Here is a 10,854-nt window from a genome sequence, read left to right as displayed (position 1 = left end):
TGGGGGGCAGAGGTCAAAGGTGAAGCAGAGGTCGGGGTGAAGGAGGGCCCATAAAGTTAAAGGAGCGGTTTCTGGAGTCAGAAGGAGTGAAGCGGGGCTCCTCCTGGGAATGTCAAGGTTGGAAGAGCTCAAGGGAGTCAAAGATAAATTAGGGCTCAAGGATCAAAGGGGAGTCAGGGTCGGAGATGAAGTAGCCAGAGGTAAAGCGAGCTCCAAAGGTATTGTTAGGGTCAGGGCAAAGTCTTAGGGTCAGGGGTGAGTCAGGCTTGGAGGGAAAGCAGGGCTCTAGGGGTCAGAGATGGAGAGTCCTAGGGGATCAAAGGTCAGAAGCCTCGAGGGGACAGATGGGAAGCGATGGGAGCAACCTAGGCCACCTTCTCCTCGGCCCCCTCCTCGAACTTGCCCTCCTCGGCTGTGGTGTCCTGGTACTGCTGGTACTCAGATACCAGGTCATTCATGTTGCTGTCAGCCTCAGTGAACTCCATCTCATCCATGCCCTCACCTGTGTACCAGTGCAGGAGCGCTTTGGGCCAGAACATGGCTTTGAACTGCTTGGAGATGCGCTTGAACAGCTCCTGGAAGGCCATGCTACTGCTGATGAAGGTCACAGCCATCTTCAGGCCACGGGGCGGGATGTTGCACACGGCTGTCTTCAAGTTGTTGGGGATCCACTCCACGAAGTAGCTGCTGTTCTTGCTCTGCACGCTCAGCATCTGCTTGTCCACCTTCATGGACACGCGGCCCCGGAACACGGCAGCCACAGTCAGATAGTAGTTGTGGTGCGGGTTGCACATGGCCATCATGTTCTTGGTGTCGAACATCTGCTGGGTGAGCTCAGGCACTGTCAGGGCCCGGTACTGCTGGCTGCCCCGGCTCGTCAGGGGCGTGAAGCCAGGCATGAAGAAGTGCAGGTAAGGAAAGGGGACCATGTTGATGGCCAGCTTGTGCAGGCTGGTGTTCAGCTGGCCTGGGAAGCACAGGCAGGTGGTGACTCTGCTCGTGGTGGCCGACACCAGGTGGTTGAGGTCCTTGTAGGTGGGGGTGGTCAGCTTGAGGGTGCAGAAGCAGATGTCATAGAGTGCCTCATTGTCAATGCAGTAGGTCTCATCCATATTCTCCACCAGCTGGTGCACGGACAGCGTGGCATTGTAGGGCTCCACCACCATGTCTGACACTTTGGGTGAGAGCACCACGCTGAAGGTGTTCATAATGTGGTCTGGGAACTCCTTGTGGATCTTACTGATGAGCAGCGTGCCCATCCCAGACCCCATGCCACCCCCCAGCGAGTGGATCAGCTGGAAGCCTTGAAGGCAGTCGCAGCTCTTGGCCTCCTTCTGGACCACATCCAGGACAGCGTTCACCAGCTACATGCACTCCATGTAGTGCCCCTTTGCCCAGTTGTTGCCAGCTCCAGATTGGCCAAACATGAAGTTGTCTGGCTGAAAGATCTGACCGAAGGGGCTGGAAAGGACAGAGTCCATGGTGCTGGGTTCCAGGTCCACCAGCACTGCTCTGGGAACATAATTTCCTCCTCTGGCCTCGTTGTAGTATACGTTGATCCTCTCCAGTTGCAGGTCACTGTCCCCATAGTATGTGCCTGTGGGGTGATGCCATGTTCATCACTGATAACCTCCCAAAACTTGGCCCGGATCTGGTTACCACACTGGCCAGCCTGCAGGTGCACGATCTCCCTCATGGTGGTGGCGCTGAGGGTGGATGTGGCAGCAGTGGTGTGAGTGTGGGGAGCTGTGGCAGTGGTGTGGGTGGAAGATGCTGTGGAGATGGCAGAGAGCTATTAATTTTTTCAAAAAAAAAAAAAAAAGCTCCTAGATGTGTTGGTTTTTTGAAGGGTTTTTCATGTCTCTATCTTCTTTAGTTCTGCTCTGATCTTGGTTATTTTTTGTCTCTGCTAACTTTGGGGTTTGTTGCTCTTGGTTCTCTAGCTCTTTTAGTTAAGATGTTAAGTTCTTAACTTGAGATCTGTCTAGATTTTTGATGTGAGCATTTAGTGCTGTAAATTTCCCTCTTAATATTGAATTAGTTGTTTCCCAGAGATTCTGGTACATTGTCATTTTGTTCTCATTAGTTTCAAATAACTTCTTGATTTCTGTCTTAATTTCATTACTTACCCAAGAGTCATTCAAGAGCAAGTAATTCAATTTCCATGTGGTTGTGTGATTTTTAGTGAATTTCTTAATCTTGACTTCGTTTGATTGTGGTGTGGTCTGAAAGACTGTTTCTTATGATTTCAGTTTTTTTTTTTTTTTTTACATTTGCTGAGTAATGTTTTACTTTCAATTATGTGATCAGTTTCAGAGTAAGTGCCATGTGGTGATGAGAAGAATGTATATTTTGTCATTTTGGGTGGAGAGTTCTGTAGATATCTATCAGGTCTACTTGATCCAGAGCTGAGATCAGGTCCTGAATATCTTTATGTTAATTTTCTGTCTTGATGATGTGTCTACTATTGACAGTGGGGTGTGAAGTCTCCCACTATGATTGTGTGGGAGTCTAAGTCTCTAAGAACTTGCTTTATGAGTCTGAGTGCTCCTGGATTGGGTGAATTTATGTTTATGACAGTTATGTCTTCTTGTTGAATTGAACCCTTTACCATTATGTAATACCCTTCTTTGTCTTTTTTTTTTTTTTTTTTTTTTTGAGATGGAGTTTCACTCTTGTTGCCCAGGCTGGAGTACAATGGCATGATCTCAGCTTACTGCAACCTCTGCCTCCCGGGTTCAAGCGATTCTCCTGCCTCAGCCTCCTGAGTAACAGGGATTACAGGCATGTGCCACCACACCTGGCTAATTTTGTATTTTTAGTAGAGACAGTGTTTCTCCTTGTTGGTCAGGCTGGTCTCGAACTCCCGACCTCAGGTGATCTGCCTGACTTGGCCTCCCAAAGTGCTGAGATTACAGGCATGAGTCATGTGCCTGGCCTTCTTTGTCTTTTTTGATCTTTGTTGATTTAAATTCTATTTTGTCAGAAACTAGGATTGCAACTCCTGCTTATTTCTGTTTTCCATTTGCTTGGGAAATTTTCCTCTATCCCTTTATTTTGAGCCCATGTGTGTCTTTACATGTGAGATGGGTCTCTTAAAGACAGCATACTGATGGGTCTTGGCTCTTTATCCAGCTTTCCATTTGCATAATTATTTTCAATTAGTTTCTTTGCAAGAATCTATTCAAGCTCTTTATCCACGTTTTAAGGACAGTTTTATTTAAAACTAGATAGTATAATTTAAAATCCTCTTATGAGTTGCAGATAAACAACAGTTTATGGCAATCTTCTGAAAGATGGTGAAGAGGTGAGACTGCCACTGAAACCCACTCTGTTTTGTGGAATTCTCACTCTTCTCTCTGGAGACCTCATGACTGATATATGAACTGAGAGAGGGCAGCACTGTCAAAACATACATGGAAGAGAATTTAATAAAAGAGAGTTCCATGTACCTATCATCCTGAATTCACATATGTTAATAATTTATGATACTTGCTTTGAATCATTTTATTTATTAAATAAATAAAATATAGATAGAGGTCAAGTCTAATTTGTACTTCTTCCTAATCATTCTCTTCATTCTCAGAAGAACCATATCCTGAAGTTGGTGGACATTCTTCTCATTCATTTTCATGTATTTAATTTTACTACATATATATATACATAGACAAAAATCTAGTATCATTAATGAGTATCTTTTGACTTTATATAAAAGTTTAAAAATGTATATAAATCTATCATTCTTTACAGAGAATTTGACAACTTCCTCACCATTATGTTTGTCAAATTCACCCATGTTAATACTTGTAAGTCTTCTTTCAACAGTACATATTACCTTTTATGAATACATACATTTTACCTATTCATTCACCTCTTCTTGAATATTTACATTGTTTTCGTCTTTTCATTGTTTCAAACAAAGCTGCCACAAACATGTTTTCCTGAGCATATGAGTTTTTCTTTCTTTTTTTTTTTGTTTGAGACAGAGTCTCACTCTGTCACCCAGGTTGGAGTGAAGTAGCGCATGATCTTGGCTCACTGCAACCTCTGCCTCCTGAGCACAAGTGATCCTACTGCCTCAGCCTCCTGAGTAGCTGGGATTACAAGTGGGTGACACCATGCCTGGCTAATTTTTGTATTTTTAGTAGAGACGGGGTATCGTCATGTTGGCCAGGCTGGTCTCGAACTCCTGACTTTAAGTGATCTGCCAGCCTTCGCCTCCCAAATTGTTGGGATTATAGGTGTAAGCCACTGTGCCCGGGCCTGAGTTTTTCTAGAGCAGTAGTTCTCCAACTGTTTAATTTTACTCTTAAAAATTATTGAGGACCCCAAAGAACCTTTGTTTATCTGAGTAAAATATATTATTATTTACTGTATTAGAAATTAAAATGGAAATTAAAAATATTTAATTATGTATTCATTTAAAAGTGATAATACATCAATTACATGTTAGCACAAATTATTTTATGAAAATAACTATTTTTTTCAAAACAAAAACATTTAGTGAGAAAAGTAACATGGGCTTTTATTTTTTGCAAATCTCTTTGATTTCTGTCTTAGTAGAAAAGAGCTGGATTCTCTTATCTGTTTCTGCATTCACTCTTCTGTGATATATTGTTCTGGGTGAAATATAGAAAGTCCTATCTCACACATATATGTAGTTGGAAAAGACAGGAGTTTTAAAGTAGTCTATGCAGATAACTGTGGATGGTTTTTGATATACTAAAATTGGACATTTGGAAGTTTCTTGGAGGTTAGTTCCAAAATGCAAACTGAAACTGTATCAATGAACTGCTTGTGTTTTTATACATGAAAAATCCATTTGCCTATCCTCACCTGGAATGGAATTTTTACCTATGCATGATTTTGTAGCATCATGCAGTGATTATTTTAAAAATATTGCTTCACTGAGTTATGCAGACCTTTCAAAATATTGACATATTTCATGATACAATATTAAAAATATCACATTTGTTACTATCACCATTGATCTTATCAGGAAAGTATGTTTCAGAAAGCTGTGCAGCTTATGGTTGCAGACACAAGTTTTGTTTCCTTTTTTTGTAAGTTTCAAATATTTATTAATGAGAGTAACCTCCTACACAACACATCAACATGATTTCATGCTTTTGGAGGATAAAAATTTCCTAGTTAAGTGGAAAATTGGAGATGGCTTCTGGAGGACCTTCATTCTAAAGCCGTTTTACGAGACCTTCTTTCTTTGGTTTGCTGTAATCCACATTAACTGAGTAGAACTTGTATTGATCATTGGGACCCAGTTTGTTCCAGGGCTCTGGGTTATTCTTTCTGTTCCAAGTAACATCTGGATTGAACAATGCTGGATGCAAGACATACAGTGCTGCTCTAGTACCTCCATCTCCAATAAACTCAAAGAGGAGAATCATGCTCAGATACTTCTTGGCTTGATTGAGGATCTGGTAGAGCATGTTTGTAGCAGTGGCCTCTGATTCAAAAGGAGAGAACAAGCCTAGTTATCAGACTTTGAAGTAAGTAGTATCTACTACAAGTTTTCTAAAACTCTAATTTTTACACAAAAACTTGAATTTGTAATTGACAAATAATGCTGTCAGTTGTTTTCCTTGAAGTGACAACCTCACTTTGTTAATTTTAGAGAAACATCTGCCCAAAACCCAAGTCTGAATAACCAAAGTTTGTCTGTCAGTAATTCTTTTAACTACAAATGGTGTTTCATGAAGAGTTGCTTTTAAATTGCACAAGTGTTTGTCTTTGAGGCAGTGATTATACTTCAAGATGTAGCAGAAGTGCTTTATGCATATTTTCCATTTGTCATACAAAATATTTAAAAACTGTATTCTCAAGGGTCAATATTTATAACATCAATACTTTTCACTGCTCCATGTAAGACAAGTGCAACTGACGTTTTTAATAAAACAGCATATGGTGGTAACAAACACAATGCCTACTAGTACAATTTTGTGGCACTGCTTGAATTTGTACTAAGGCACCAGTAGTCTTACACACTGTATTCGTTTCCTAGGGCTGCTGTTACAAACTACCACAAATTTGGTTGCTTGAAACAACAGGCATTTATTCTTCTTTAGTTCTGTAGGTCAGAAGTCTGAAATGAGTTTCACTGGGCAGAAATCAAGCTATCAGCAGGGCCCACTCTTTCCAGAGACTCTAGGGGACAGTCTGTTTCCTTGCCTTTTCCAGCATCTGAAGCTGAATTTCTTACATTCCTTGGCTCATAATCCCTCCATCTTCAGTCAGCAGCATAGCATCTTGCTTTAGCCATTATGTTGTCTTCTGTTCAAATCTCCCTCTGCCTGTGTTGTGACCATCCTGAAGAAAAAGAATGGATGCCCACCTGAAAATTGGTTTGGATGTCAGGACTGATGATGCCACACACATACCAAGAGGGTATGAAAAGATTTATTGCTTACATAATTGAAGCTTTTCTGGGGAGAGCAGGGCAGCCCTCCCAAGCAGATTTGAAAGGGACTTGAGAGCCAGGAAAAGAAACTAGCTTGAATATTTTAAATTGTGATTAGGGAATGGGGAAAACTTTCAGTGTAAAGGGCTAGATAGTAAAAATTTTAGGCTTTGTGAGCTATGAAATCTCTGCCATAACTACTGAACTTAAAATGTAAAAGCATCCATAGACAATCTATAAATTAATGGGTATACCTGTGTTTCAATAAAACTTTATTTATGGATACAGAAATTTGAAATTCATATAATTGTCATGAGTTGAAAAATTTTCTTACTTTGATTTTTGGCCAGCTATTAAAAAAATGTACAAACCGCTGGGCGCGGTGGCTCACGCCTGTAATCCCAGCACTTTGGGAGACCAAGACGGGCAAATCATGAGGTCAGGAGATCGAGACCATCCTGGCTAACACAGTGAAACCCCGTCTCTACCGAAAATACAAAAAATTAGCCGGGTGTGGTGACGGGTGCCTGTGGTCCCAGCTACTCGGGAGGCTGAGGCAGGAGAATGGCGTGAACCTGGGAGGCGGAGCTTGCAGTGAGCCGAGATGATGCCACTGCACTCCAGCCTGGGAGACAGAGCGAGATTCGGTCTCAAAAAAAAAAAAAAAAAAAGTACAAACCACAAGTTCACAGGTTATATAAAAGCAGATAATAAATAGGATTTGGCATCCAGGCTTAGTCTGACAACACCTGGATTAGGTTTCATAATAGATGGGAGAAATATTACATTTATTTAATGATGCATAAAACATTTCCACCACATATTATCTCATTTGATCTTTAGAACAACTGTGAAGTAGATATCCTCATCATACTCATTTTACAGATGAGAAAACTGAGGCTCAGATATCTGCATAAGGCAGTGGCTCTAAACCTTGGCTGTACATTGGAATTATCAGGGGCGCTTTTAAAGAATATCAGGCTTCACCCCTTGAAATTCTGATCTAATTGGTATAGGACCATGGCTCTCAAATGAGGACAATTTTGTTCCTCCTCCTCCAGGGGACATTTGGCAATGTCTAGAAATATTTTTGGTTGTAACAACTGAGAAAGGAGTGTTGTGATACTGGCATATAGTAGGTAGAGTCCAGTGATGCTTCTAAATATCCTACAATGGACAGGACATCCCTTCACAACAAATATTACCCAGCCTAAAATGTTAATGGTGTCAAAGCTGAGAAATCCTAGTCTATGCCAGGGCTCAGGCATTGGTTATATGAAAACCTCCCTAAGTGGGTTCCCAGGTGGTAGTTTAATATCTATATTCTCTCTGTAGTATGAGGGCTCAGTGATAACTTGGCTAATTCATGTCAATAGACAATTGTGAATTTTCAAGAAAAGACAATTCTAGCTCTTTACTGGCAACTTTTTTTTTTTCTGCAGCTGCTAATAAGACTTTAAACAGACAGGATTGAACTCTTTGTTCTTTGTTTTATTTGGTCCACTCTGTGGAGTAGTGTTGAGAGCACCAAAGTCATAGAGGAGCTCTCCTAGGTAGCAGGGAGATCTGAGTGAAAGAAGCAGCACCTATGTATTTACTTGAAGAGCTCCTGCTCTGAAACCTAGGGAATCTGATTGGCTTAGGGAAGACTGGAAGCTTTCCAGAAGGATACAGCTAATTGTTGCTTTCAAAGGAGATGCACATGTGTGAAGGCCTGAAAGAGATGAATCTGGGCAAAGAAAACGTAGAAATTGTAACTTCTTCCTGTTCAGGCTAATGAGATGTGGTGAGATCCAGGGAATTAGTGGAGGTCATTAGGGTGTGCAAAAAGCACTCAAAAGAGATACTGGAAAGATTGATAATGCAATGATTCAAAACAACATAATGCAAAGGGAGAAAGAAAATATCGTGTAGGTCAATGTTTCTCAAGGTATAGTCCTTGGATCAGCTACAGCAGAACTACGTAGGATACTTGTTAAAAATGCAGGTTTTTCAGACCTTGCTGAGACCTTTTGAATCAAGATCAAGGTGAAGCCCCATAATCTGCATGTTTAATGGGCTCTCCAAATGTTTCTGATGTACACTATAGTTTGAGAAGCACTTTTGTAGGTAGAACTCTTGCTCTAACTGGAGGATGATCAAGATGACCGTGTAATCTGAAATAAAGGTGTCCCTTGTCTTAGAAAAGCATGTTTTCCTGAGAAGTGGTGTGTTAATGGAAGTTTCACAAGTTGACTTTTATTGTAATTGCACTAGGGGGACTCATTATTACTTAAAAGAAACCAAAGGTTAAGATGTTCACAGAGTGAATGTTCGTATTCAATTGATCTTTTAAAATGTTTGGGGGATCTAATCTGTCATAATATTAGTTAGCTCTCTAACCTAAAGAAGAAGTAGGCATTTAAAAAGTTTCACTTTTATACTTATTTCTGTGATTCTTTAGCATTTTTGCCTTTCACAAAAATGTTTTGTGTCAATTTTAAGTTTAGAAAACAGAGCGAATTAGGTTTAATTAATTTTGACAACCATGATAACGTGCTTGTTATGATTATATAAATGAAATTTTTGTGGCTTCCATATCTGTCGCATATCATGTTCAAACAAAGATCTCACATTGGAGCAGAAATATGCTGATTAGATGAATGGCATTAAGTACAAAATTGTATTGTGCTGGGTGCATTTGAATTTTACACAAAGAACAGACTTGGAGTCTGATTATCCCAGTCTCTGATTGCTTTGTCATTCACAGTTTTGATAAATGGTTTAATCATTTAATGAATTAATAATTTGCTATTGAGTCAACAAAATATCTAATTGCAAACCTTGCTTCTAAAAATCTGAGACTAGTTGAATCCTCATCCTTTGCATTATTTAATAGTGTATATATAATTGTTCTATTTTTTTCTACTGTCTTTACTCACTTCCACTTGATTTGATAAGACCTTCACAGGCTCTCTGTGAGATTTTCATTTTGACAGGATGATAATACATGGCATATTGAGAATTATAGCAATTCTAGTAGAGGAGAATAAATGACTTTATAGTATGGAAATGTAGAGTTCCTATTTAGAAAATGAAATTGGTGGATAAATAAAGTGCATTTCTGGCTCATTTCCAAATTATTTGTTCAATGAGGCCCATGTAAATCTGCAATGCTTTCAGTGTAAAGGAATCCAGAAGAATACAGAATCTTGAAGATTAAAGCTGGAAGGAATTTAGGAGTTCTCAAACTCAAATCTCTAAAAAAAGTCAGGTAATTAACATAAATAAGTGATAAGCTTCAAATTACAATATTAAGGGGGTTCCTTACCCCTGTTGCCTGTGGAAATGTAGGGTCATTGTTTCCAAATAGTCTGATTTTTCAAGAGATGCCAAAATCTAGTCTTCCCTATCCATCCTCCTACTGAGTAGCCACCAGGATCTGGAACTTCTCTCAGTCACAGCTAATTGCACTAGGGATAGGTGCCTGTCTTTGAGGGATGTTGCCCATGTAAATGCTGGCAGCTGACGCTTATCTGCTGACCCAGCCTTAAGATGAACAAGTATAGTTTATTTCCCCAGGACATTTGACTCATGACACAAAGGAAATTTATAAGTTGTTAGCAAGACAGAAAGAAGTAGACACAAAGACTGAAACTGGCCGGGCGCGGTGGCTCAAGCCTGTAATCCCAGCACTTTGGGAGGCCGAGACGGGCGGATCACGAGGTCAGGAGTTCGAGACCATCCTGGCTAACACGGTGAAACCCCGTCTCTACTAAAAAATACAAAAAAACTAGCCGGGCGAGGTGGCGGGCGCCTGTAGTCCTGGCTACTCGGGAGGCTGAGGCAGGAGAATGGCGTAAAAACCCGGGAGGCAGAGCTTGCAGTGAGCTGAGATCCGGCCACTGCACTCCAGCCTGGGCGACACAGCAAGACTCCGTCTCAAAAAAAAAAAAAAAGACTGAAACCAAGTTATATTACCTGCAGAGCACCTGATAGAAAGTTGCAACCTTCTACAACTGAGGTCCTCACAGAGTGGCTTAGAATCTAGACCCACTCACCATCTGAATCCCCAAGCTAGGTAAGGTATTTTTAAAAAATTATTTTTATTTTATTTTGTTTTATTTATTTATGAGAAGGAGTCTTGCTTTGTCACCCAGACTGGAGTGCAGCGGCAGGATCTGGGCTCACTGCAACTTCTACCTCCTGGGTTCAAGTGATTTTCCTGTCTCAGCCTCCTGAGTAGCTGGAATTACAGGTGGGTGCCACCACAGCAGGCTAATTTTTTGATTTTTAGTACAGATGGAGTCTCACCATGTTGATTGACCAGGCTGGTCTCGAACTCCTGACCTCAAGTGATCCACCCACTTCGGCCTCCCAAAGTGCTGGAATTACAGGCGTGAGCCACTGTGCCCAGCTAGGTGTTTTATTTTAACAGCGAAATAAACTCAAGGGTAATG

General features: G+C 40.8%; 2 pseudogenes; both read right to left on the bottom strand.

Annotated features, from left to right (window-relative positions):
• Positions 1 to 365: 365 nt before the first annotated feature.
• LOC698646 (tubulin beta-4A chain pseudogene) lies at positions 366 to 1,696 on the bottom strand (annotated as a pseudogene).
• A 3,496-nt stretch (positions 1,697 to 5,192) lies between these two features.
• LOC114674819 (cytochrome c oxidase subunit NDUFA4 pseudogene) lies at positions 5,193 to 5,447 on the bottom strand (annotated as a pseudogene).
• Between the last annotated feature and the right edge of the window lie 5,407 nt (positions 5,448 to 10,854).

The sequence above is a fragment of the Macaca mulatta genome, chromosome X (genome assembly GCF_049350105.2).
Source record: "Macaca mulatta isolate MMU2019108-1 chromosome X, T2T-MMU8v2.0, whole genome shotgun sequence".
Lineage (NCBI taxonomy): Eukaryota > Metazoa > Chordata > Mammalia > Primates > Cercopithecidae > Macaca > Macaca mulatta.
Note: the sequence above shows the minus strand (reverse complement) of the source record. Positions and strands in the feature narration are given on the sequence as shown.